The sequence below is a fragment of the Balaenoptera ricei genome, chromosome 16, assembly GCF_028023285.1.
Source record: "Balaenoptera ricei isolate mBalRic1 chromosome 16, mBalRic1.hap2, whole genome shotgun sequence".
Classification (NCBI taxonomy): domain Eukaryota; kingdom Metazoa; phylum Chordata; class Mammalia; order Artiodactyla; family Balaenopteridae; genus Balaenoptera; species Balaenoptera ricei.
In genome coordinates this window covers 66,312,665-66,340,257 of record NC_082654.1, presented here as the reverse complement: position 1 = coordinate 66,340,257, position 27,593 = coordinate 66,312,665, and the positions used below count along the sequence as shown (strand labels likewise).

Below are 27,593 nucleotides of genomic sequence, written 5' to 3'. Positions count from 1 at the left end.
GGTTCGTTCGGTTTTTTCCATAAGATGGCTCTAGTAGCACTTAGTTGTCTTTAACTTCATTCAAAACAATTTTGTTAGATTGTATGTGACAGCTGTCATATCAGCATGCATTTAAAAAAAGACATCAAAATTGGTGAATTTTTGTGTAACCATTTTAATATTGAAGATGGAGGAAAAAAGGCAACATTTTCAGCATACTATGCTTTATTATTTCAAGAAAGGTAAAAAAACAACCGAAATGCAAAAAAAAAGATTTGTGCAGCGTATGGAGAAGGTGCTGTGAATGATCAAACATGTCAAAAGTGGTTTGCGAGGTTTCGTGCTGGAGATTTCTTGCTGTACGATGCTCCACGGCCGGGCAGACCAGTTGAAGTTGACAGCGATGAAACAGGGACATTAACTGAGAACAATCAATGTTATACCATGTCGGAGATAGCCGACATACTCAAAATATCCAAATCAAGTGTTGAAAATCATTTGCACCAGCTTGGTTATGTTCATTGCTTTGATGTTTGGGTTCCACATAAGTTAAGCAAAAAAAACCTTCTTGACCATTTTTCCTCATGGCAATTCTCTACTTAAACGTAATGAAAATGTTCCATTTTTGAAACAAATCATGACCAGTAATGAAAAAGTGGATACTGTACAATAATGTGGAATGGAAGTGATCGTGGGGCAAGCGAAATGAACCACCACCAACCACACCAAAGGCCGGTCTTCATCCAAAGAAGGTGATGTTGTGTATGTGGTGGGATTGGAAGGGAGTCTTCTATTATGAGCTCCTTCTGGAAAACCAAACGATTAATTCCAACAAGTACTGCTCCCAAGTAGACCAACAGAAAACAGCACTTGATGAAAAGCATCCAGAATTAGTCAACAGAAAGCTCATAATCTTCCATCAGGATAACGCAAGACTGCATGTTTCTTTGACGACAAGGCAAAAACTGTTACAGCTTGGCTGGGAAGTTCTGATTCATCTGCTGTATTCAGCAGATATTGCACCTTCAGATTTCCATTTATTTCGGTCTTTACAAAATTCTCTTAATGGAAAAAATTTCAATTCCCTGGAAGACTATAAAAGGCACCTGGAACAGTTCTTTGCTCAAAAAGTTTAAAACTTTTGGGAAGAAGGAATTATGAAGTTGCCTAAAAAATGGCAGAAGGTAGTAGAACAAAAGGGTGAATACGTTGTTCAATAAAGTTCTTGGTGAAAATGAAAAACGTGTTTTTATTTTTACTTAAAACCCAAAGGCACTTTTTGGCCAACCCAATATATGCCACATGGCTACACTCCATGATTCTCTTACTGCAAAAATGGATATGTGAAGTATTCTTGAGAATAATAGGAATCTGCCAAAGACTGTCCCCAGTGACTTACCATAGAAATTTGTACATAGTCAAAATAGTGAATTTCAAATATGCTTATAATCAAATATACTCATAATATTTATCATTCTTTCATGTGTCTTCAGCAAAGTTTGATATTAAAAACAAAGATAATTATGCTGAAAGTTTCAAAGGAACAATTATGACAAATCTAATAATTTAAAGCATTTAAATACAACTGTATACTCCAAAATTGACTATACTATTAAAAACACTAATACATACTAATCACTTTGTGTATAGTATCAAAACATTTTCTAGTCAACTCAGGAAATTGATTTGGAGATCAAGGTAATAATAGGCAGAAAACTGTAGAATTTTGCAAATGAAGTCAAAGCAAGGTCAAAGTCCCACAAATTGTTAGACCTCTTGTAGCAATAACACAATGTGAATCCAAAACAAAAATTCTACTAGGGTGTGGATATTATACCCCAAGGCGTTTGCATTTTATAATCCACAAAATTTTAAGAGTTAGAAAGTACCTCCCAAACAAATCAAGGACACCTCCTACAGCGTCCTTCATTTCAACAATGTACTGGGCTTGGATGAATAGAAATGAGATGCTCACTATACCATTAGATGCCAGTGATTACTTTTATGAAGTTCTTCCTTATGTTGAGTTGAAACCTGCCACTTTTCAACTTCTATCCAATAGCGACAGTTTCGTAAAGTAGGAAGGGTACAGGTTTGGAGACAGGCAGACTAGATTAAAATCCCAGTTTTCAGAATCAAAGGGAGGGAAACAAATCTCTTGACAGCAGTAATAGATGTCTCCAGGCATAGTCCTTAAGGCAGAACAAAGTACCCATGTGGATCCTTCCCGTCTCCCCAAGTTGTCTTTGTCCATAATGCCTGAATTTTCTTTACTCCACTTTATTCCTTGCTTTAAATTATTTATTTATTTATTTATTTTATTATTTTTAGCTGTGTTGGGTCTTCACCTCCGTGCAAGGGCACTCTCCAGTTGCGGCAAGCGGGGGCCACCCCTCATCGCGGTGCGCGAGCCTCTCACAATCCCGGCCTCTCCCGCTGCGGAGCACAGGCCCCAGACGCGCAGGCCCAGCAGCCGTGGCCCACGGGCCCAGCCGCTCCACGGCACGCGGGATCCCCCCACACCAGGGCCCGAACCCGCGTCCCCCGCATCGGCAGGCAGACTCCCAACCACTGCGCCACCAGGGAAGCCCTATTCCTTGATTTAAATTGAGCTTATAGCAATTTTAAATTCATTTAGTTAACAAGCATTTCATTTTTAAATGCAGTTAACTCTGAGAGGTCATGGGGGACACACATTCAATCATGCTTTGGAAGAGTACATGAGACCAAGGTGATGTGTCCTCCCAGAGCCCATATGTACCCTGACACACTCAGGGTATCCAGTACCCCCACCTCTCTGCTCAATCAGCCCAAGCCTACTTCCAGTGCCTATGCCAGCCTCTTCCTGCAATCCATCCTTCCAAGAGTGAATTACAACATGCCCATCCTTATACCTGAGAGGTAGCCAAGAGGCAGCTGTTTGCTGATGAGTATGCATGGAGCTTGGACTTGCAAGCTGGGCTGTCCACCTGCATGTACCCAAGGCCTCTCAAGTGCAAGACAGAGCCACAAGTGGAAAGAAAAGGAAGCTGACCATCAAGGTCAGGGGTGAGCTCCCCATCCACCACCTCATTCTAACAAGAAATTTCAAAGAGTACAAGAATTCGAAATACATATCTATACCTTCCAGGTCATTTTGAAGGCATATTTCTCAAGGTAGAAGGATAGGAGGATAGAACCTACTTTAGCAGCTTGTTAGCTTGACTTGTAGCTTTTACATATGTAAATATGGTATGCAGGCCTCCATTTTACACTTTCAATCTGCTCACTACAAATGTTAAGGATCGGCCTGCCCAAACTTTCTAGAACTCCATATCACCAAGTTCTTTCTTTTTGGTCAGATTTGCTCTTTCATTGTTTCCTCAATCTTCTAAGACATGCAGCTGACACAGAGGTAGGGTAAAAAGTCATCAGTTCTTCCACTTTTAGAAGACTTCCGAGCTTCTATAACAAAATTACTTCTCTTTTCCTCTCTTTTTTCCCCTCATTCAAATGCTCTCTGTTATTATTTTTTCCTTAAGTTTATAGGTTTCCATGCAAGAGTATATGTATATTTCTTTACTGTTTTTATTAAAATTATTTTTGTGATCATTCAACATTACATTCATGAGAAAATAAATAAGTACATAAACAATTTAAATACTCAAAAAACACAACAAAATTCATATTGATGACCTGGGTGGTGGCAGCAGAAGTGGACAGAAGTGGTCAGATTGTAGATATATTGTGAGCCAATAGGAATTCCTGACATATTGAACACAGGATAAAAAGAACGCAAGATATTTTTAAGTTTTTTGTCTGAAGCAACTGGAAGGATGGAGTTGCCATTAACTGAGGTAGAGATTGCTGCAGAGGAGGAACAGGAAAATGAAGAGCCCAGTTTGGGACATGATAAATTTGAGATGCATGTTAGACATCCAAGCGAAGATGTTAAGTAGGCAGTTGGATATATGAGAGCAGAGTTTGGGAGAGAAGTCTGGGATGAAAATACAAATTTCAGAGTTGTCAACATAAAGGTGGATAGAATGAGACAACCAAGGAGGAAGTAGACAGGAAGAGACAGGTCAGAGTCAAAGGACTATTGTGAGTGAACGGAAATATAGGCAGTGGTACTCAGAGATGTATAGAATTAAGATTTGCCTTTGAGGGACTTCCCTGGTGGTCCAGTGGCTAAGACTCTGCACTCCCAATGCAGCAATCCCTGGTCAGGGAACTAGATCCTACATGCCGCAATAAGAGTTTGCATGACGCAATAAGAGTTCACATGCCACAACTAAAGATCCCATGTGCCGCAACTAAAGATCCCGTGTGCCGCAACTAAGACCCAGCATAGCCAAATTAATTAATTAATTAATTTTTTAAAAATTTGCCTTTGATTGAACTAGTAAAATATGGTTCTTCTGGCAGACCAATTAGAAAAAGGGTAAACATAGCCCAGTAGGTATTAGCAGGAAGGCCCCCAGTTTGTCCAGCAGAGGGAGGGCTAGATTTCAGCTCCACTCAGCCCCTCAGCGGGGCAATATGCAGTAGCCAGTGTGAGACACACTGCTGCTCCCCTACTCCCACTGTCTGCTAAAGGATTCCTAAATTCTCCTACATTTCATCACCACTGGATCTCAGTAATTAAGAGCACTGGCTTTGAAGTTGGACTGCCTGGGTGAGAATCTAGGCTCTGTTCCTTGCTCACTGGTGACTTTAGACAAGCTAGTAAACCTCCCTAAACATCAATTTTATCATCTGTAAAATGAGAATAATAAGAGTACCCTCTTCAAAAGGATCCTGAAGATTAAAATTAAAAATCCATATAAAAGTCATAACTTAGCCCATGCTTCAGACACCTACTAAGGGCTGAACAAATATTAGTTGATATTATTATCCCCTTTTCAACAGGAAAGCAGAATCTACTTGTCTACATTTAGGTTAAACATATCGCTTTCATCTATAGAGCTTGTAATTATTATTCAAGAATGCAAGAATGCTTTCACTCTTAGTTCCCATAACTAAAGGGCTTAAAACAAAGCTTCCCTCTGGTGACTCATTTCATTGGATCTCTTGACTTCAAAATCTAAGGCATATTTCCTACATGTGCATTAATTAGAAATGCAACATGCCTAAATACTCTTTAAAAAAAAATTCCTAATGCATAACGGCCTCATAAAGGATCTTGAGCCCTTTGAAAACAATTCCAGAGTGATACATAAAAGGTATGCACTAAAGTTAGGGCTACAATTGTTAAATGCACTACATGTCCAGATCCCCAAGACTCTGAACTTTTTATTTCCTTAACTTCCAAGAATTCTGGGTTTCAACATGATTAAAAAAGTTACATTTCATAATAAAAAGTAAATATCTTTAGCATGTTAAGTTCAAACTTTCAAAAGCTTCTTGGAAGCATTTGAAGTTCTTTCTAGTAACTTTTGGATAGTCATCTTACTGATGTTTTTTGAAAAATAATCAAATTGAGCTCCTCCCCCCAAAATTATGAGTTTTATAGATTCTTTATGAGAAGACTCAAATTAAATTAAACTTTTGCTTCCTCTGTTCATAGTAACGAAAATAAAACTTGTTTCCCCACACACAACCTAAATGACAGCTGCAAAAAATGACAGAAAACAAACAAAAAATCCAAAAGACTGACTTTAATATGAAATAAAACAAAGGAAAACATCAGATTCTACTTATATTTAGGTCTTATATCCTTCTTGTCGTGAATGGCTGGTCAAGTCTAATAGCCCTCCAAAATAAAGCAAAATGTTGTAATTCAATTTCTGATTTAACTGAAAAGTAACATTGTATATAAGAATTTTATAAGATGACCTTATTACTCCTCTTCTGATAACACACCTTTTATGTTATTTTATGAAATGCCAGTTCACACTAAAAGCTCACCCTGCCTTTCAGAATGGCACACATTTTCAAAATTGCAGGTATGAAGAAAGGACAAAAAAGCCCCATGGTTATTCTGTGTAGCAATGCCTTTCAATTTAAGGACATTTTGTGCCATATAAAATTACACCAGAACTGAGATCCTATCTCATATAAGCCCAGCATAAATGTTACCTACCTGTTATTTAAAAAGCCAAAGAACTAAATTAGTCCAATCGAAGTCTAAGAAGAAGATAATCTAGTGTGTGAAACCTCAGAGAAGCCTTCATTGAATCACCCAGAACAAGAATAACCTTCAGCTATAAGCATCAAGTTTAAGCAACCAGGGCAGAAGTAACATGCCCTTCATATACACCTTGAAAGTGACAGTAGCTTTTGTTGCTGCAAGTCCAGTGGGCCTATGGGTCAGTTCCACTCCATAATATTATAAGACAGCTCAAATATATGTGAATTCTCCTAAGGTCTGGTATTTTTGAAAAGCAAAGAACAAAAAAGAAAATAGTGAAGAAGTAGAATTCTTGTCAACCTCAATTTGAAGCAAAAAAATTCCCATTTCTTCTTTGTTCTCTGATTACCTAGAAATAAATAAGAGCCTGCTTATCATAATAGAGAAAACAAAACCAAAGTCTTTGAAAACACTACATTCATTTTTTTACAAATCTATTAATAAACTGGGGGACACCGATAGTATATAACTGTTTTGAGAACTTAGCTGCTTCTCTGACTCCTGGTTTTCCATTCTTCCATAGTCTCTGAAGAGAGGTTTTAAATCTGCCAGAATCTTCAATCTAACCATCCAAGTTCACTATTTTATCACTAGTTTTTAAAATTTTCTCCAGGAACTCTAGCTATATACCTATTAACCCTATTTAACCATTTCTCATCCCACATGCTAAGTATTCTTTCTATAGTAAACAAAAGACTTTCTCCTCTGGCTTCAAAATACCACTTTCTACCCTTCTGCCATTCTTTCCCAGTATCTTTTACTAGCTCCTCCTTATCTACTAACTCCTGTTAACTAGGGCTCTTAACCCCAGGATCCATCCCTTACATGCTAGTCTCTGCTCCACATTATATTGTTCGTTCAGAACAATCTCATCCTAGAGTTTCAATTCAACTCACAGCCTCTGATTCAACAGTCCAGACTTCTCACCTGAGCTTCAGAGCCCCCAGATCCACTGCCCACTGGGCCATCTCACAGGCACCTCAAAACTGAACTCCATGATCTCTTCCTCAAAACCTGTTACTGCCATCTTCAGTTCTGATCTAGATTAATGACATCACCACACAGTGGGCACCCACACCCAACCCACTAACTTGAATGTCATCCCAGAATATTTTCTTTCACTCTCCCTCTCTCTTCATATCAGATTAGTGGGAAAGTCACACCGCTTCTACTTCCTTAATTCTTCTTATATTGGCCATTTCCTCTCCATTCACATTGGTACCTCCTCAGTTCAACTCTGGTTAGACTTACTTAAACTTTGCAATGATACCCTAACTGGTCTCCCTTCTAGTTTTTCACAACCTCCAATTCACCCTCCAAACTATTCCCAGAGTGATGTCTCTAATATAAAATAAGATGTTACACCAACCCCCTGCTTAAAACCCTCAATGATTCTTCATCTGGACACAATAAAGTTCAGGCTCCACTGAATGACTCGAGGCAATTTGCCCTATCTCTCCAGCTTCTTCTTTGTCTTTGACACACCTCCTCCCTGTACTCCATTCATGCTAAAGAATTTGAAGTTCTCTAAATGGACCGTACTCTTTCATTCCCCTAAACTTTTACTCACTCTGTTCCCTCTGCCTGGAGTACTCCTCCCCAGTAGCCACTCAAAAAATACTTGCTCATCTTTTCAACCTCAACCCAAACAACCCTCTTTACATCTTAATAAACACACACACAAACACACACACACACACACACACAAGCACATACACACTCATGGTAGAAGTAAGCAATGCTTTACTCTGTACACTATACAGAACTCTAAGAGAATCATCATCATCATCCTACCATCTCCTAGGATTTATTATAATATATGGTAGAATAAATGCATGTTTATGTCACTTCCTTCCATCAAAACTAATGGAATACAGAAAAACTCAAAATCAAAATTTCCTTCATCTTCAAGGAAACTTGGCATTACCCCAAATTACGAATAAAGAAATAAAATGAAATCTTGACTAAAATTTTTAAAAAGGAAAGTGAAAGTCTGTACACACCTCAACAGGAAATAATGTTCTCTAAAAGTGTCACGACCCTGAAATTCCTGTCCAAGCGTCCTTTGATTAGAGAATTAAGATGTAGGGCATGGATAGGTACAGTAATCAAAAGGGATATCCCTATTTGAAAGACCCAGTTTGAGACTGTAGAATCACAAAAGTGAGAAGTCGGGATTAGCATGACGACATGACATTTCTGTCTGTGACTAAGCCCAGGTAGCCAGGGGAATTGCTAGAGGTCAAGTAGAGTGAAGGAAAGAAGGGATGTTAAATCATCAGCTCACAGTGCTGATAGTCTGTGACTTAAAAGACTTTACCACGAAGCACACTGAGTTTTGGAGCACCAAACAATGAAAGGAAAATGTTCCTAGGAGCAAAAAAATAACAACTTTGGTAAGAAAGTAAAAATTGCCAACAACCTCAACTCACTCCCGCCCAAGCCTGATCCTCCCTACACTGTTCTTCAGTAAATGTCTGGTGGTAAACAAATATCAGTAATGGGAACACTACATAAAAAGTGCAAAAAAAAAAAAAAAAGAGAGAGAGAGAGAGAGAAAAAGAAGAAAGGAGAGGAACCAAAAAATGTACACGAATAAGGATTAATGAAGGAAACACAGGAGTTATACTACCTTTACATAAGAAAGCTGTGACTGCAAAAAGGCTTGCATTCTTGCTTATACTTTCTTTTTTTTAATACATCTTTATTGGAGTATAATTGCTTCACAATACTGTGTTAGTTTCTGTTGTACAACAAAGTGAATCAGCCATATGCATACATATATCCCTATATCCCCTCCCTCCCACCCTCCCTATCCCACCCCTCTAGGTCGTCGCAAAGCACCAAGCTGATCTCCCTGTGCTATGCTGCTGCTTCCCACTAGCTATCTATTTTACATTTGGTAGTGTATATATGTAGATGCTACTCTCACTTCATCCCATCTTCCCCCTCCCCCCGCCATGTCCTCAAGTCCATTCTCTATGTCTACCTCTTTATTCCTGCCCTGCCACTAGGTTCATCAGTACCATTTTTTTTTTTTTTTTAGATTCCATATATATGCGTTAGCATACGGTATTTGTTTTTCTCTTTCTGACTTACTTCACTCTGTATGACAGACTCTAGGTCCATCAACCTCACTACAAATAACTCAATTTCATTTCTTTTTATGGCTGAGTAAAACAAGAAGAACAACAACCAGAAAAAAAAAAAAAAAAAAAAAACCTGAAGGATAAACCAAAAACAAATTAAAATTGTTGTCCTCAGGACGAGGGAAAGAACAGAGCAGAGGAGACAGAGATGAATGCTAGACTTCTCTGAATATACCTAGTTTTAGAGTTTTGATGTTGGAGCCACGTAAATGTTTTACATAAGTAAAAAGCAATTAACTCATAAATCAATCCTGAAAAATCAGAAGTAAACAAAAAAAAATAAACCTTAACTATATTTCACATTAGCTTCATAAACACTCAGAAATAATTTCAAGGAACTTCAAAACACAGTATTTTTTAAATAAGCTTTAAGGATATATTGTACAACACAGGGAATAAAAGCAATATTTTATAACTATAAATGGAGTATAACCTTTAAAAACTGTGAATTACAAAAATTATGAACCACCTGAAACTTATATAATATTGTACACAACTATACTTCAATAAAAAAATAAATTTTAAAAAAGTTTTTCTAAAGTTAAAAAACAAACAAACAAACAAAAACAGTATTTTTACTCTAATCCTAGAGGGACATCATCCAGGACAAAAAAAATGTCAAAGTAATTTTAAACTACACTTAGTATTCTTATTATATATGTGTGATATATATATTCTTATTATATATGTATACATACATGTGTATACACACACATTAGGCTAAAACAAATAAATAATTATATTCATGCTATTAGGAAATAAGATTTCCAGCATAAGAGAAAAAGGAGATACAGATGGCCAATAGGCACATGAAAGATGCTCAATATCACTAATCACCAGAGAAATGCAAATTAAAACTACAGTGAGATATCACCCAACACCTGTCAGAATGGCTACCATCAAAAAGAACATAAATAACAAATGTTGGTGAGGATGCAGAGAAAGGGAACTTTTGTACACTGTTGATGGGAATGTAAACCAGTGCAGCCACTGTGGGAAACAGTATGGAGTTTCCTCAAAAAACTAAAAATAAAACTATCATATGATCCAGCAATTCCACTCCTGGGTATATATCCAAAGAAAATGAAAACACTAATCCGAAAGGATACATGTACCCCAAGTTCATAGCAGAATTATTTACAATTGCAAGGTATGGAAGCAACCTAGGTGTCCATCAACAGATGAATGGATAAAGAAGATGTGGTATATAAATACAAAGGAATACTATTCAGCCATAAAAAAAGAATGAAATTTTGCCATTTGCAACAACATGGATGGACTTAGAGGGTACTATGCTTAGTGAAATAAGTCAGACAGAGAAGGACAAATATTGTATGTTATCATTTACATGTGGAATCAAGAAATTAAAACAAATTAGTGACTATAACAAAAAAGAAAGAGACTCACAGATATAGAGAACAAATTAGTGGTTACCAGTGGGAACAGGGGAAGGGCAAGATAGGGGGTGGGAAATTAAGAGCTACAAACTACTGGGTATAAAATAAATGGGAAGATCAGGAACAAGACAAGGTTGCCCACTCTCACCACTATTATTCAACATAGTTTTGGAAGTTTTAGCCACAGCAATCAGAGAAGAAAAAGAAATAAAAGGAATCCAAATTGGAAAAGAAGAAGTAAAGCTGTCACTGTTTGCAGATGACATGATGCTATACATAGAGAATCCTAAAGATGCCAGCAGAAAACTACTAGAGCTAATCAATGAATTTGGTAAAGTAGCAGGATACAAAATTAATGCACAGAAATCTCTTGCATTCCTATACACTAATGATGAAAAATCTGAAAGTGAAATTAAGAAAACACTCTCATTTACCATTGCAACAAAAAGAATAAAATATCTAGGAATAAACCTACCTAAGGAGACAAAAGACCTGTATGCAAAAAATTATAAGACACTGATGAAAGAAATTAAAGATGATACAAATAGATGGAGAGATATACCATGTACTTGGATTGGAAGAATCAACAATGTGATAATGACTCTACTACCCAAAGCAATCTACATATTCAATGCAATCCCTATCAAACTACCACTGGCATTTTTCACAGAACTAGAACAAAAAATTTCACAATTTGTATGGAAACACAAAAAACCCCGAATAGCCAAAGCAATCTTGAGAACGAACAACGGAGCTGGAGGAATCAGGCTCCCTGACTTCAGACTATATTACAAAGCTACAGTAATCAAGACAGTATGGTACTGGCACAAAAACAGAAACATAGATCAATGGAACAGGAAAGAAAGTCCAGAGATAAACCCACGCACATATGGTCACCTTATCTTTGATAAAGGAGGCAAGCATATACAGTGGAGAAAAGACAGCCTCTTCAATAAGTGGTGCTGGGAAAACTGGACAGCTACATGTAAAAAAGTATGAAATTAGAACACTCCCTAACACCATACACAAAAATAAACTCAAAATGGATTAAAGATCTAAATGTAAGGCCAGCCACTATCAAACTCTTAGAGGAAAACATAGGCAGAACACTCTATGACATAAATCACAGCAAGATTCTTTTTGACCCAGCTCCTAGAGAAATGGAAATAATAACAAAAATAAACAAATGGGACCTAATGAAACTTCAAAGCTTTTGCACAGCAAAGGAAACCATAAACAAGACCAAAAGACAACCCTCAGAATGGGAGAAAATATTTGCAAATGAAGCAACTGACAAAGGATTAATCTCCAAGATTTACAAGCAGCTCATGCAGCTCAATAACAAAAAACAAACAACCCAATCCAAAAATGGGCAGAAGACCTAAATAGACATTTCTCCAAAGAAGATATACAGATTGCCAACAGACACATGAAAGGATGCTCAACATCATTAATCATTAGAGAAATGCAAATCAAAACTACAATGAGATATCATCTCACACCAGTCAGAATGGCCATCATCAAAAAATCTACAAACAATAAATGCTGGAGAGGGTGTGGAGAAAAGGGAACACTCTTGCACTGTTGGTGGGAATGTAAATTGATACAGCCACTATGGAGAACAGTATGGAGGTTCCTTAAAAAACTACAAATAGAACTACCATACGACCCAGCAATCCCACTACTGGGCATATACCCTGAGAAAACCATAATTCAAAAAGAGGCATGTACCAAAATGTTCATTGCAGCTCTATTTACAATAGCCAGGACATGAAAGCAACCTAAGCGTCCATCATCGGATGAATGGATAAAGAAGATGTGGCACATATATACAATGGAATATTACTCAGCCATAAAAAGAAACGAAATGGAGTTATTTGTAGTGAGGTGGATGGAGTTAGAGTCTGTCATACATAGTGAAGTAAGGCAGAAAGAGAAAAACAAATACAGTATGCTAACACATATATATGGAATCTAAGGGAAAAAAATAGGTCATGAAGAACCTAGTGGCAAGACAGGAATAAAGACACAGACCTACTAGAGAATGGACTTGCGGATATGGGGAAGGGAAGGGTAAGATGTGACAAAGTGAGAGAGTGGCATGGACATATATACACTACCAAACGTAAAACAGATAGCTAGTGGGAAGCAACCGCATAGCACAGGGGGATCAGCTCTGTGCTTTGTGACCACCCAGAGGGGTGGGATAGGGAAGGTGGGAGGGAGGGAGATGCAAGAGGGAAGAGATATGGGAACATATGTATATGTATAACTGATTCACTTTGTTATAAAGCAGAAACTAACACACCATTGTAAAGCAGTTATACTCCAATAAAGATGTTAAAAAATAAAATAAAATAAGTGGGCTACAAGATATATTGTACAGCACAGGGAATATAGCCAATATTTCATAATAACTACAAATGGAGTATAATCTATAAAAAATCTGAGGGACTTCCCTGGTGGTCCAGTGCCTAACACTCCATGCTCCCAATGCAGGGGGTCTGGGTTTGGGCCCTGGTCAGGGAACTAGATCCCACATGCCACAACCAAGAGCTTGCACGCCGCAACTAAAGTTCCTGCATGTTGCAACTAAAGACCCTGCATGCCACAATGAAGATCCTGTGTGCAGCAACGAAGACCTGGCACAGCCAAATAAATAAATAAATAAATAAATAAATTTTTTTAAAAAAATGTTGAATCACTATGTTGTACGCCTAAAATGAATATAATATTGTAAGTCAACTATACTTCAATATAAATAAATAAATAAGAAAAAAGATACAAATATAAAATCAAAATTTTTAAATTAAACCCTATAATCTTATTTTGAATTGGAAATATCAGTATGATCTCATTACACATTTTTCCCTTCCTAAAAAAAAATCTATTTCCTAGCTCTGTTCACAAAAAAAAAAAAAAAAATTGGGCAATAATGGCAACCTGGTGCACAGATTATGTTCCCTAAATACTATTTTCCACTAAAAGGACCTAGGCTCCTCGGTGGAAAGGCTGATTGAAGATCTAGGGCAGGAAATGTACAAAATGAGCCTAGAACATCTTCTTGTGCTAGAAATCAAGGTTCACTTGGGTTTTGTCAAAACGCTTAGTAAACAATTTAAAGGGGTTCTCAATGGCCAAAAATGGGAAAATTTGAGCATCAAAAGAATAAAAAATTACAATACTCTGAAATATATCCCACATATAAAAATAAAAATAAAAAATAAAAAAATTCATTGGTCACCTTCCAAAGTTGCTAGAACACCATCCTCTTTTTCTGAGAATTGATAAACAATGGGAAATAATCAAGTATTTTCCTGATTTTCTGGTGTGAACTATACTTTCGACTAATGAAATAATAAGGGAAGAGTTCGTTATAGCATGATCCCAACTGATAAAACTAATAAAGAATTACAGAATGATAAAGTCACCATTTACAACCCCTTAAAAAATAATAGGCTGCACAATAATTACCAACATGAAGGCGAAAATCATTAAGTGACTGATTAATAGGGAACTATGAGAATCAGGCTTACAGAGCATGAATGCAGTGATCAATTTTAACATTACCAAAAGTGAGATAACCCAGACTCGTGTATTAGACATAATATTAAATGGACAATTGATTTTCAACAAAGGTGTCAAGGTAACTCAATGGAAAAAAGATAGTCTTTTCAACAAATGGTGCTGAAATCATTGAACATCCACTCATAAAACAGGAACCTTGACCCTTTCCTCACACCATATACAAATATTTACTTGAAATGGATCATAGAGCTAAAGATAAGACCTAAAGCTATTAAATTTCTCAGTGAAAACATAGGAGAAAATTTTTTAACCTGGGGTTAGGCAAAGGTTTCTCAGATATATCCAAAGCATGATCCATAAAAGAAAAAAAAAATCAATAAACTGCTTCAACAAAATTTAACATTTCTGCTCTTTGAAAGACAATGTTAAGAAAATGAAGTGGCAGGGACTTCCCTGGTGGTCCAGTGGTTAAGAATCAACCTTCCAATGCAGGGGATGCGGGTTCAATCCCTGGTTGGGGAACTAAGATCCCACATGCCGCGAGTCAACTGAGCCCGTGTGCCACAACTAGAGAGAAGCCCATGCGCTGCAAGGAAGAGCCCGCGCTCCGCAACAAAAGATCCCACATGCCACAACGAAGATCCCTCAACTAAGACCCCATGCAGCCAAATAAATATTTAAAAAAAGAAGAAAAGAAAAAGAAATGGCAAACCACAGCTGAAGGATGGGATGAAGCATTTTTAAAACCCATATATGAAAAAGGACTTGTATCCAGAAAATATAAATAATACTTAAAAATCAAAGTCTTTTTTAAAAAATTCAGTTTTTTAAATGGGCAAAATATTTGAAAAGACACTTCACCAAGAAGATGACATATAAACACATGAAAAATGCACATCATAAGTCACTAGAGAAATGCAAATTAAGGTCACAATATATACTGCTACACACCTACTGTAATGGCTAAAATTAAAAAGACTGCCAATAGTAGAGCTAGCAAAGACGAGAAGCAACTGGATATCTCACACATTTGCTAGTGAAAATGAAAACTGGTACAGCCACTTTACAAAACAGCTTGGAAATTTCTTATAAAGTTAAACATGCACCCACCCTATGACCTAACAATTCCACTCCTTAGATATTTACCCAAGAGAAATTAAAGTATAGGTCCACCTAGAGACCTATATGCAAATGTTTATGGGGGCCTTATTCACAAGAGTCAGAAACTGAAAACAACTCAAATTTCCATCAACAGGTAAATAAACAATTTATGATACCATCATACTGTCACATGTTATGCAAGAAAAAAATGAACAATAGATACAGGCATCAACATGAATATCTCACAAAAGCATTATGCTAACTGAGAGAGTCAGACAAAATTACACACTGCATGATGTCACTTATATGACATTCTTGAAAGGGCAAAAATATAGGGACAGGAAACAGATCAGTAGTTGTCAGTGACTGAGGGGTAAGGGAGAAGATAACTGCAGACAGCACAAGGAAACTTTGGATTGACTCAAATAGAAATGTTCTATTTGTTTATGGTGGTGATTATATGATTGTGTATAACTGTCAGAACTCATCAAACTGAAAACTTATAAAGAGTGAATTTAATGCATATAAATTTTTCCTTAATAAATCTGACTTTTAAAAACTCTTTTCTGTTTATCTCTTACCCCAGTGACACAAAAAATATTGCTCGATTACTTCATTTACTATATAATTACAGATTTCTACTGATATCCATTGGCTCTATAAGCTCTTTAAGTGTGTCTCTCACTAGGATCTCTGAACTAATGCTTTCGAAAGCTAATTTGTTTTTCTTAAGCGTCCTTGACCACTCTGGTACATCACTCAGTTTATTTGGTGCCTAAATCCTACTTAGCTTCTTAAGAATATTTGCTTCCCAGGTTTCACATCTGTGTGTCCAGGTTTTCCACAATCTCATCCCATGCAGCTGATGTGTTATCTATCCGATTGATAATTTTTTCTGGCAAGAACTCTAAGTCAACCTGCATATGTGTTTACAAAACTACAAAAATAAAAGCTTTGACTATTTTCTTTGTTTTTGTAGTGCTTTTTTTAAAAGATAATCATTTCTTATTGATTTTATTGTTAACAACAGAATATTAAAAAAAAGGGGCCAAATGATTGTCCCTGACTCATCATGTTAATTTAATATCTGAAAATATCACTGAAGATCCTTAGGGAAACTTTAACTGCTACACTTTTGTCCCTTTTCAATACCGTTGGGTGAAAGCAGTGAGTTTCTAAGTTTGTTCACTTATACAAGCCAGGTTTAGCAGGGTGTGCGACACCGAGTCCAACGTCTTCAACACAGTAGTTGGTTTTTGAGTATTTGAAGATCAAAGTACATTAAGAAGTCCTGCCTCTGAATTCCTTCCTCCTACCCAGCAACTTTTTTCCAAGTTAGATTAATCCAGTTAATTGTGACCGAACAGAAGTTGAAATTCAAGTTAAATTTATAACCAAATTGAGTGAAAGGAAGCAAAGTAGCTAATAACAACCTATTCAGAAAAATTTTTAAATACCAGGACTAGATTCATAGATTCATACAAAATTGCCAGATATATTTTAAACATGGGCTTGATCATGTCTGTTCTAATGTGTAGATATATGACCTTATTTAAATAACTTTTTGTTTCCAAAAAACTACGCCTCTTTAATCATTCTTCTGAATTAAGTAACAGACCAAATTTTATTCTGCTCCTAGAAAACTTAAAGCCACACTTATGCTTATATAAATCAGTATGTGGGTTAAAAGGGCAGCAGTTCTCCACTTTTTTTTCCACCAAAACACAAGTGACATTTAAAGTATATTTAATATTCACTGTCCAACATACTTCTCCCACTCTGGACTGCCACCCTTGGTAAGGGAGATAGCTAGTTTGCATGAAATTCCCCCATAAGATTTCTGTATATAACCCTATATTTTCTCCCCCATCAATCCATCATACACCAGTGTCATAAAACCATAGTCAAGAACCGCTGCATCTCAGCCTTATTCCTGGCTGTTTTATATCTCATACTTATTTTTCTTTCTACTTTCATTCCACTTTTATCCTTTCTTGAATTTCACATAGCCTTGTGAGTCACCTTAAATCCTTTCTAGAACAAGGTAAGGAATAAATAATCATTCCATGTATCTGCAAAAGCAATCTCTTCTCATTTACCCTAGATAAAGCCTTAAAACTTTAACTACTTGTAGCCTCTTAACTATCCTCTACCATATTAAACACACAAGTATCAAAATCACAAGTTCCTACTTTTTGGTTTTATTAATTCTCTTTTTAAAAATATTAAGGCTGCATACAGAAAATACAGGAAAAGTATCCATGCACAATTTAAGCTTAGAGGCCCATAATAGAAATTAAATTGTTTGCACAAAGAACCTGCTTGCTGCATAACTTTTGTATCTAAAGAATGTAAAGCTTACAGTGTCTTGTATACAGTTACTCAAATAGTAATAGCTCAGCTACAGAGAAGGAATTTTTAAGTGCTTTGATATAAAACTACTATAGCTTGGGCATTGGCACACAAGAATTTGTTTCAGCGCTATTTTTAAAGCCACTAATAAATACTTCAAATACCAGAACTGAGCCTCTGCTCAACTGAGTCTGCCTCAATTGACGTGAAAGAAAAAGTATGTAAGAGAATCACATTTTTATTTAAAACTGAAATGCCCGCTAATCTACTTGGAAAAGTATATATAAAATTGGAACTTTCATAAAGTAGTTTAGAGTTTAGTGTTGTTAAAAGGAAAATTAGTTATAAAAGTAATAAATGCACAACATAGTAGTTTCTATTTATCCCATTTTATAGAAATAATGTCCTTTAATTTCCCCCAAAGTTATCTAGCCAAGTAACACATAATCTATAATTAGGATTTGCCTTATAGCAAAGTTTGATTTTAAAAAGTTTAACACTTCACTCACCTACTGCAGGACAGAGTATTGCCCATATACAGATACTAAACCAACTGTCTAAGCAAGTTCTTGTGTTTAGAAATTCAGTGCCACTATTATGGCTCACAATTTGGCTTATGATGCATTTGTAAGCAAACAGCCTGACAAGCACCCTAGTGTATTTCAGGATGACTGACAGGACACAGTGGCTCAAACAGGAAAGGGGGATGGGTGCTCTTAAAGCAACACACCAGTGAAAGGCAACATTAAACAGTAGAATCAGATTGAAATTGTATTTTTCAAGTTTGCAATGAAATAATAACATATTGTCCAATTCAAGCTTTTAAACATAACTTTCATGTCATTATGTGCCCCAAACACTGTAAATTCCAAACAGACTTTAAGAATTTAAAATATAGAAAGAAAAAATTTAAAACAAACATGCTATATGATACTTCCCTGTACTTATCAAACTTCTAAATTACTTAAGACTATTGCAATTATTTTTAACAGAAATTAGGTCAGGGTACCCAGAGGAAAGCAGCTCTTATCTCACCTCTAGATATTTGCCAATCACTCTTACAGCAGTAATTTAACTAATAAAAGTAATTTAAATAGCTTGGATTATTCAAATTTCTTATTGAAGATGGGGGCAGGAGATCTATATATTTTGCCCCTGCTGTGTTTCTTCCCTATGACCTACTTCCATTGTTAAAAAATAGATCATTAGGTTAGGAAATTTCAATTATGGGTATTTCCATATTAGTTTCACTTGGAAAAATATTTATTTAAGTGATACATTGGCTTCATTCTTCACATTTATAATTTTTCCTATATTATCTTACAATACTCTGCACTGTTCAATCCTTTTATACAACAATTAGCCCTATTTTTTAAACAAAAAAAAGCCATTCATTTTTTTCATAATATTCATAATATTTATTTATACTGCTTTTTATTTCTGTAAGGTTGGTAGTTACATCCCATTTCTGATTCTAGTAATTTGATTCTTCTTCCTCTTCTCCCTCCTCCCCCTCCTCCCTTTCCCCCTCCTCTCCCCCCTCCCCCTTCCCCTTCTCCTCCCCTTCTTCTTCATCTTCTTCTTCCTCTTCTTCTTCTCCCTCTTTTTCTTCTTCTTCTTCTTCTCAATCTAGCATGCTTGGATTTCATTGGTTTGCTCTATTGCTTTTCTATTCTCTATTTCATTTATTTCCACTTTAGCCTTTACTTCCTTACTTCTCCTTGCTTTGGATTTATTTTGCTCTTCTTTTTCTAGTTTCTTAAGGTGAAAAGTTATTGATTTGAAAGCAAAACTATGGAGACAAGGCTCAGTGGTTGCCAGAGATTAGGGGAGAGGGAGGGATGAATAGGTGGAGCACAGAGGATTTTTAGGGCAGTGAAACTCTCCTATATGATGCTATAATGGTGGATACATGACAATTACATATTTGTCAAAATTCGTATAATGTACAACACTGAGAGCAAACTCTAATGTAAACTATGGACTTTAGGGGATAAAGATGTATCAGTGTAGGTTCATCTGTTATAACAAATGGACCACTCTGGTGTGGGCTGTTAATAGTGGGGGAGGCTGTGTGTATGTGGGAGCAGGGGCTATATAGGAAATCTCTGTATCTTCTGCTCATTTTGCTGTGAAATGAAAACTGCTGTAAAAAATAAGACTATTTAAAAAATCAAAAGTAATTTTTTAAAAAACCAATAAGCAAAACACCTCACAACCTAAGGGCCAATGTCTCTACCCTAGGTCTGCAGCCTTGCCCTGCAAGATCCCTCTGTGATGACCCAGAATGTGATGGGTAACAGGACAGTCAAACCTGCTACTGCCACTATCTCTAATACTTTCCCCCAGTGAATGCTGATCCAGTTATTGTTATTATATAATGTATGCTACCAGATTATTCACATAATTTCTCCCATGCTTGATTAATTGCTTAGAAATGTTCTTTTTACTTTCTAAATTGAGGGAGAGGTTGGAGTTTCTTTAATTAAATTGCCTTATGATCAAAGAACGCTGTTTGTATGTTACTGAGTTTGTTAAGATTTGCTTCATGGTCTAATATGTAGTCATTACGCACTTGAAAAGAATGTGTATTCTCTACCAGTTGAATGCAGAAATCTATATACTTTCATTAAATCAAGCCAATAACTGTACAGTTAAAATCTCTACCCATATGAAATTTTTATTCATTTGACCTATGGATAAAATCATCTATTATGATTATGTATTTGTTATGTTTCCCCAAGAGTTTTGTTAATTTTTACTTCTTATATTTTGGGAATACGTTAAATGTATACAAATTCAGAATTATTGTATCTTTCAGGTTAATTGTTCCCTTTATCCTTGTCTAATATACTTTTACTTCCAACAAAATGTTTTGCCTTAAAGTTTAATTGGATAGATATTAATATAACTATGCCAGCTTCCCTCCTATTTAAAAAAAGGTTGATTTGAGATCTTATTCTTTAAATATAGGCTTTTGCAGCTATAGATTTCTTTGTAAGCACTGATTTAGCCTCATCCCATAAGTTTTGGTATATTGTGTTTTTGTTTTCACTCATCTTTGCATATTTCCTAATTTTCCTTCTGATTTCTTCTTTATCTATTAGTTATTTAGGAGTGTGCTTTTCAATATCCATATATTTGTGAATTTCCTGGATTTTCTTCTACTATTGATTTCTATTTTCATTCCATTGTGTTTGGAGAACATGCTTTATATGACTTTAACCCTGTTAAATTGATTATTTTATGGCTTCAAATGTCTTTTATTCAAAACATTTCCAATGTCCATTATTAAGTTTTAAACTTTTCGGTACAGAGGTCTTAATTTTCTTAGTTAATTCCTAGATACTTTATATTTTCATTGAGAGGTACTTATTTTATTATGTGTTTCTTTATTACTGGTTTTGAGAAGTGCCATTAATTTTGTTCATTAATCATATAGCTGGAAAATTAGCTTAACTGTCAAGTTTGTTGGAAATGTAAGTTTATAAACCTGCTGCCATTAAAAGTGGATGACCCCTAAAGGCTACTGACCTTTTAAAAAGTCAAAGATAGTTTTGGGAAGAGGGAATTTTGGAGTCTCACTGGCCATCGAAGGGACTAGGAAGGCCTCTCCAGGGAGAGTTGTGGGGCTGATTGTGTAGTACTGAGCTATACTTGCGGGAAACTCCTAGTTTTTACAACATTTCCATGGAAATCAAAGCAACACTGAGCCAGATATTTGGGTTAAAAGCAGACAAAGGAAAGAGCATGTACAAGATGCAAGAAGATCCTTTTTCTATACTGTCTGATATTTATTAGTACTTTGATCAGAGACATCCAAAGTGTACCATACTGGAGGGGTTCTGGAATTCCAGGCTGTCTCTTAGACTGTAGGCTGCAAAGCTCCAGTTTGCCATGCTGAAGCAGGTTTGCCCAGGACATAAACCTGGATCAGCAAAGATGCTAAGAAAGGAACTCTATTCTAACTGTGCCTTGTCGGTGAGAGATACTAATACAGAGAGTGGAAAGAAGAGCTGGCTATCTCATCCTCATCAGGAAATCTGTACAGTTCCATGATTTGTGCTATGTCATAGGCATTAGAGTACAAAGCAGGAACTGAGGCCACTAGCCTCTCCAATTGAGGATCTTGTATTTGGACATCACTTGTAGCAATCTCAGTGACGACAGAGTCCTCTGCCCAGTGGAAAGGGTCTAAGGGCTGAGGTGAGTGGAAGCTATAGGAATCTGAAACTGCAGGGAGAAAAGAATGAGGACTGGTTGATGCTGTGGGCACATTTTTGCATGGAAGGACCGATTGCTGCTCTTGTTGCTGTTGCTGCTTCCTCTTTTTGAACCGCCAATTCCTGAACCAAATCTTTACTGTTGACTCTGGCAGGCTGAGTTTTTTGTTTTTTTTTTATAAACCACTTTATTGAGATAATATATCACACAATTCTCCCATTTAAAGTACACAATTCAATGGTTTTTAGTATATTCACAGACTTGTGCAACCAACACCAGAACCAATTTTAGAACACTTTCATCAACACAAGAGATAATCCCACCCTCCATAAGCAGTCATTCCTCATTCCTGTCACCCCAGTCCCTGGTCACCACTGCTCTGCTTTCTGTCTCCATGGATTTACCTCTGGGTCATTTCATAGAAATGGAATCATTCAATATGTGGCCTGTCGTGTCTGCCTTCTTTCAGTGAGACCACGCTTTCAAGGTTCAGCCATGCTGTAGTGTGTGTCAGTATTTCATTCCTTTTTTTTTTTTTTTGTATTAGTTGTTTGTTTGTTTGTATTACAGGTTCTTATCAGTCATCAATTTTATACACATCAGTGTATACATGTCAATCCCAATCGCCCAATTCAGCACACCACCATCCCCACATCACCGCGGTTTTCCCCCCTTGGTGTCCATATGTTTGTTCTCTACATCTGGTTCTCAACTTCTGCCCTGCAAACCGGTTCATCTGTACCATTTTTCTAGGTTCCACATACATGCATTAATATACGATATTTGTTTTTCTCTTTCTGACTTACTTCACTCTGTATGACAGTCTCTAGATCCCTCCACGTCTCAACAAATGACTCAATTTCGTTCCTTTTTATGGCTGAGTAATATTCCATTGTATATATGTACCACATCTTCTTTATCCATTCGTCTGTCGATGGGCATTTAGGTTGCTACCATGACCTGGCTATAGTAAATAGTGCTGCAATGAACATTGGGGTGCATGTGTCTTTTTGAATTACGGTTTTCTCTGGGTAGATGCCCAGTAGTGGGATTGCTGGATCATATGGTAATTCTATTTTTAGTTTTTTAAGGAACCTCCATATTGTTCTCCATAATGGCTGTATCAATTTACATTCCCACCAACAGTGCAAGAGGGTTCCCTTTTCTCCACACCCTCTCCAGCATTTGTTGTTTGTAGACTTTCTGATGATGCCCATTCCAACTGGTGTGAGGTGATACCTCATTGTAGTTTTGATTTGCATTTCTCTAATAATTAGTGATGTTGAGCATCTTTTCATGTGTTTCTTGGCCATCTGCATGTCTTCTTTGGAGAAATGTCTATTTAGGTCTTCTGCCCATTTTTGGATTGGGTTGTTTGTTTCTTTAATATTGAGCTGAATGAGCTGTTCATATATTTTGGAGATTAATCCTTTGTCCATTGATTCATTTGCAAATATTTTCTCCCATTCTGAGGGTTGTCTTTTCGTCTTGTTTATGGTTTCCTTTGCTTTGCAAAAGCTTTGAAGTTTCATTAGGTCCCATTTGTTTATTTTTGTTTTTATTTTCATTACTCTAGGAAGTGGATCAAAAAAGATCTTGCTGTGATTTATGTCAAAGAGTGTTCTTCCTATGTTTTCCTCTAAGAGTTTTATAGTGTCCGGTCTTACATTTAGGTCTCGAATCCATTTTGAGTTTATTTTTGTGTATGGTGTTAGGGAGTATTCTAATTTCATTCTTTTACATGTAGCTTGGTAGGCTGAGTTTTAAAGCAAGTTCTCTCTGGAGGTTTTTATCTGGAAACATGTTACAGCTAAACAGAGCCTTCAACTCTTCATGCTGTGTGTGTGTGTATGAGGTGCGTTCATGAGGCTTCTTCCATTTTGTGGGACCAGCTGGTATCTGTGAATCAACCTCGAAATTCATGCTGGAATCATCCATGTAGACAAAAGGGTCTGGTTGGGGATTCTCTTGGACTATTTTGTTCATCAGGGGTGCTGACATCTGGAAAGGAAGGCCTGTCATGAATTCCCTTGGAGTGCCCATTTTCAAGCCCTCTTGATGTGTCTCTCTGGAAATGCAGTTCCTTTTCAGCCATTCATTTTTAAACGCACTTCCACATTTAGCCAGCAGAGGGTATCATCTGATTCTGAAAGGCCACAGTATTGAGTCCAACGACATTTCTTTCTATACTTGAACTAGGAACTGCGGCAAACCATCTCAACTTTCCCTATTAAATGTGTTTAGACATATCCCATTTTATTTGCCCATATAAATTTGACTTATAGAGTCCATATTAGTGTATAATATTTCTCATCTGTGACAAAGTCTACCATTATTTCTTCCTCTATCAACTCAATCACATGCATCAGAATTGGGTTCAATCATCACAATGACTTTGAACAACCCTAGATCTTCTGGGACAAAAAAGCAAACAACAAAAACTCTACATAAAGATTCTAAGCCCCATTAGAAAATCCAAAAACTAATTTCAAAAAATAAAAATGAAACTGCCCTATTAAACAAAATAATTTCTCTTCAAAGTTTACATATGACATTTGTAAACTGTCTAATATTTTCTAATTGCCCTGTTTAATATTTGCTGTCGATAATATATTAGGAGCTATAAGGTAATATTAGAAGATATGTTTCCTGTTATCACTGCACTATTTCTCATGAGCATGAAATGTTATGACTAACAAAGTCCTCATACAAGCTGCAAATTCTTTATTTTACAACTTAACACCCACTTCAGTTTGGAAAAGCATGAACACTAATTTGCCTGATTTACTCTAAAAATAAAGATCTTACTATCTAATTAGATAATATCATTAACTACCACAAATTTATCTTGACCAAAGATAAAAATTTTCCAGACTTCTCTAAAGCTATTATCACAAACATCAAGTCTACTGTTAACTATGGCAACAATAAAACAGATCTAAAGGCTCAGAGTGATCTCTCTTCTCATGTTCCCAGGCTTGCCACTAATGATATATCCTTTATACGAAAGTATTAAATTTTCCAGAGAGAAAAGAAATAATCATTCTCTTCCTCAGTTGTGATTCAAAATAGGAAATTATAGCTTCTTTAAAAGAGAATTCTATTCCTTATAATGAAAGCAAGTTTGGGGTTCTTCACTCTATAAAATTATTTTTAATACCTGAATATGGCAGTTTCTTTCCTCATATAGTAACTGATAGTAGCCATGTAAAAATTATATTTTACATTTGGAAATAAAGTATAACATCTCAACTGTTATTGATTCTTTCATAAAATTTTGTAACTTCAATTTTCTAAACTGATGTATTCTCTATAATATAAAAGCGATACTTAAAATTATTTCTCAAATTAACTTATAAGATAAGCATCCAGGAGGAAACTGAAAAGTCTGTTTTGCCAGTAATTTGCTTATCCTTCTTACCTATCATCCACACATTTTAGAATATACAGATAACTAATTTTTTTTTCTGTTTTCAGTTAACCACTTAATTCCACTTTACTTTCCAACTCTGAGTTTGGTTCCCTGACACAGGAACTCCTGAACTGCGTCTCATTTAATGATTTTTGGTTTTTCCAGGTGCCTTAAGATCCTATATCTAAAGGCCTTATTAGACTCCATTCTATTTGTGGTTTAAAAAAACAATGGGGAACTAGAAATTCAGAATCCTGGAGCTCAGGAGAAAAATCAAGATATGGTAACTACGCATCCGCATCCGTGTTACGCCTTAAACCATGAGACTAGAAGAGCTCTCCCAAGGCTGAGTAGAGGGAGATAAGGTGCCAAAGATAGTACTTTGCAAAACAAGTACCCACTAGGGGTAGGAAAAGAAGGGAAGTCGTGAAAAGAATAGGCAGAAAGGCAAGACAAACTTAGTTCAGATTCAAGCCCTACTTTACTCTGCTTGGCCTTGTCCACATTGACTCCCATTTACCCTGGTTTCTTCATGTGAAGTGAGACCTATAAAGCTGATATGAAGGGTAATTACTTATAAAATTACTCATAGGCTCTAATGGAGTGCTAATTATAGTATTAAATAATTCATTAGTCAATTATTGTTATTTTGTGGAAAGATAAGTTTCTCTTTGTGGAATTCTACTTTTCCAAATCCAGATGTCATTGAATTTTAGAAGACTGCTGTGAGAGATAATAGACTGCCCATCTGATTTAAAAGTTGGTGAAGAGTCATTAAGTTCACACATTTTTATTTAGCAAATTAAATCCATTTCACCAACGGAAGTTCTACCCCATCCATGATAATAATTTATAATTAGGTAACAAGGAATCATGGTCTTAAAATGGAAGAGCTTAAAAGCTGCTTCCAAAGTCATAACAAATGCTTAATAAACACAAGACATACTAACACATATAAATAAATTGTGTATGTTATTTAGAGGATTGAGTATGGGATGGTTTAAGGACAGAATACAAAACTAAAAGCAAAACAATGACAATAAGAAAAAGAAAGGAAGGAAGGAAGGAAGAAAAGGGAGGAAGGAAGGAAGAAAAGGGAGGAAGGAAGGAAGGGAGGGAACCTCTGGTGTCTTGTTCCCACATAAGACTTATGGAGTTGTGCCAATCTGCTTCATTCCAGAGCAGAGAGCCAGTCAGTCACTGAGACTATATTAGAAAGAGAAGGAAATCTTTCTCCCACTCTCTGTTTCCAAAGATAATAACAGAAAACTAGAGCATGATGGATTTCACTACCAAGTAGCCAGGTTTATTTTACTCTTGTCCCCACTGACCCTCTAAAAGTTAACTCTACTAATTTTGCATTATGGAACACAGGAAAAATATGTACAAACACAAAGAAAATCCATTTTTCAACGCTTACAATATCCCTAAATCGTCCAAAAAATAACTGCTACAGTCCCTAAACTTAAACTGTAACATCAGACCTTCAACTGTAGTGAAAAGAATGGTGCTTATCACATAGTAAAGAAAAATAATTAAACTCAGTTGTTAACATAGTGAATCACATTTTTTTTACTCTAAATAATGACCTTGACCAGTAGTCTGAGTAACCCACACACATGACCTGACTCATCCCAGCTTTTTTCCTCCTAGGTCTTGAATACAAAGAATCAGACTGACACAGTCAATCATGCTCCTCTGTGAAGTTCAATTCATGCAACTGGTCTGTGAAAAGCCTGTTTTTTTGTTGTTGTTTTTATCATACTCTGTATCCCTCAGCCTCAGTTCCATTTCCTTCCCTCCTTCCTATAGGCATCCAATCTGTAGTATTTCATGGGTACCTTTCCAATCAACTTTCCATAACTTTTTTTACATATGATATATATACCTTTACAATGGTATATACCTTTACAATGGTATATATCTTTACAATGGTATATGGCCTTATCTGTGTGTGGATTTTTAAATTTACACAAACAGTATTGTACTTCCCATCTCTTCCTACTTCTCAATCTTTCTCTCTCTCTCACTTTCTCCTCTCAACATTACATTTTCACAGTCTATTGATGTTGAACTATAAACGTAGGTTAGCTCACTCAATACATAGACCCAGCTCCCCCTTGCCTTTCACTGCTATGGAAGCAATACATTAGATTTTCCAGCCTTCTTTGCAATTCAGAATGGCATATGACAGAATTCTGGCCAATGAGATATCAGCAGATGTTTGCTGAGAGGGTTTCTGGCAAAGCTTTTGCTTTCCCTATAAAAAGGATGTCAGACAATGTTGCCATAGCCCTTCACCCTTCCTTCTATTATCTGTGGCATGATGCCTGGACATA

The 27,593-nt window shown here is 36.3% G+C and overlaps 1 protein-coding gene and 1 pseudogene across 4 annotated transcripts in view; both read right to left on the bottom strand.

The window, feature by feature from the left end:
- Window positions 1-27,593, bottom strand: part of CTNNA3 (catenin alpha 3) — a 1,736,704-nt gene that overhangs the window by 1,642,885 nt on the left and 66,226 nt on the right. The window contains exon 1 of one of the 4 annotated variants that reach the window (XM_059899111.1): window positions 18,128-18,215. The exons of the other annotated variants lie outside the window; for them this stretch is intronic. The gene's annotated coding sequence lies outside the window, so the exon portion shown is untranslated. Of the gene's footprint in view, window positions 1-18,127; window positions 18,216-27,593 lie in introns of those variants that run through there. 4 annotated transcript variants of the gene reach the window in all.
- Window positions 21,428-23,885, bottom strand: LOC132351017 (arginine-fifty homeobox-like; annotated as a pseudogene).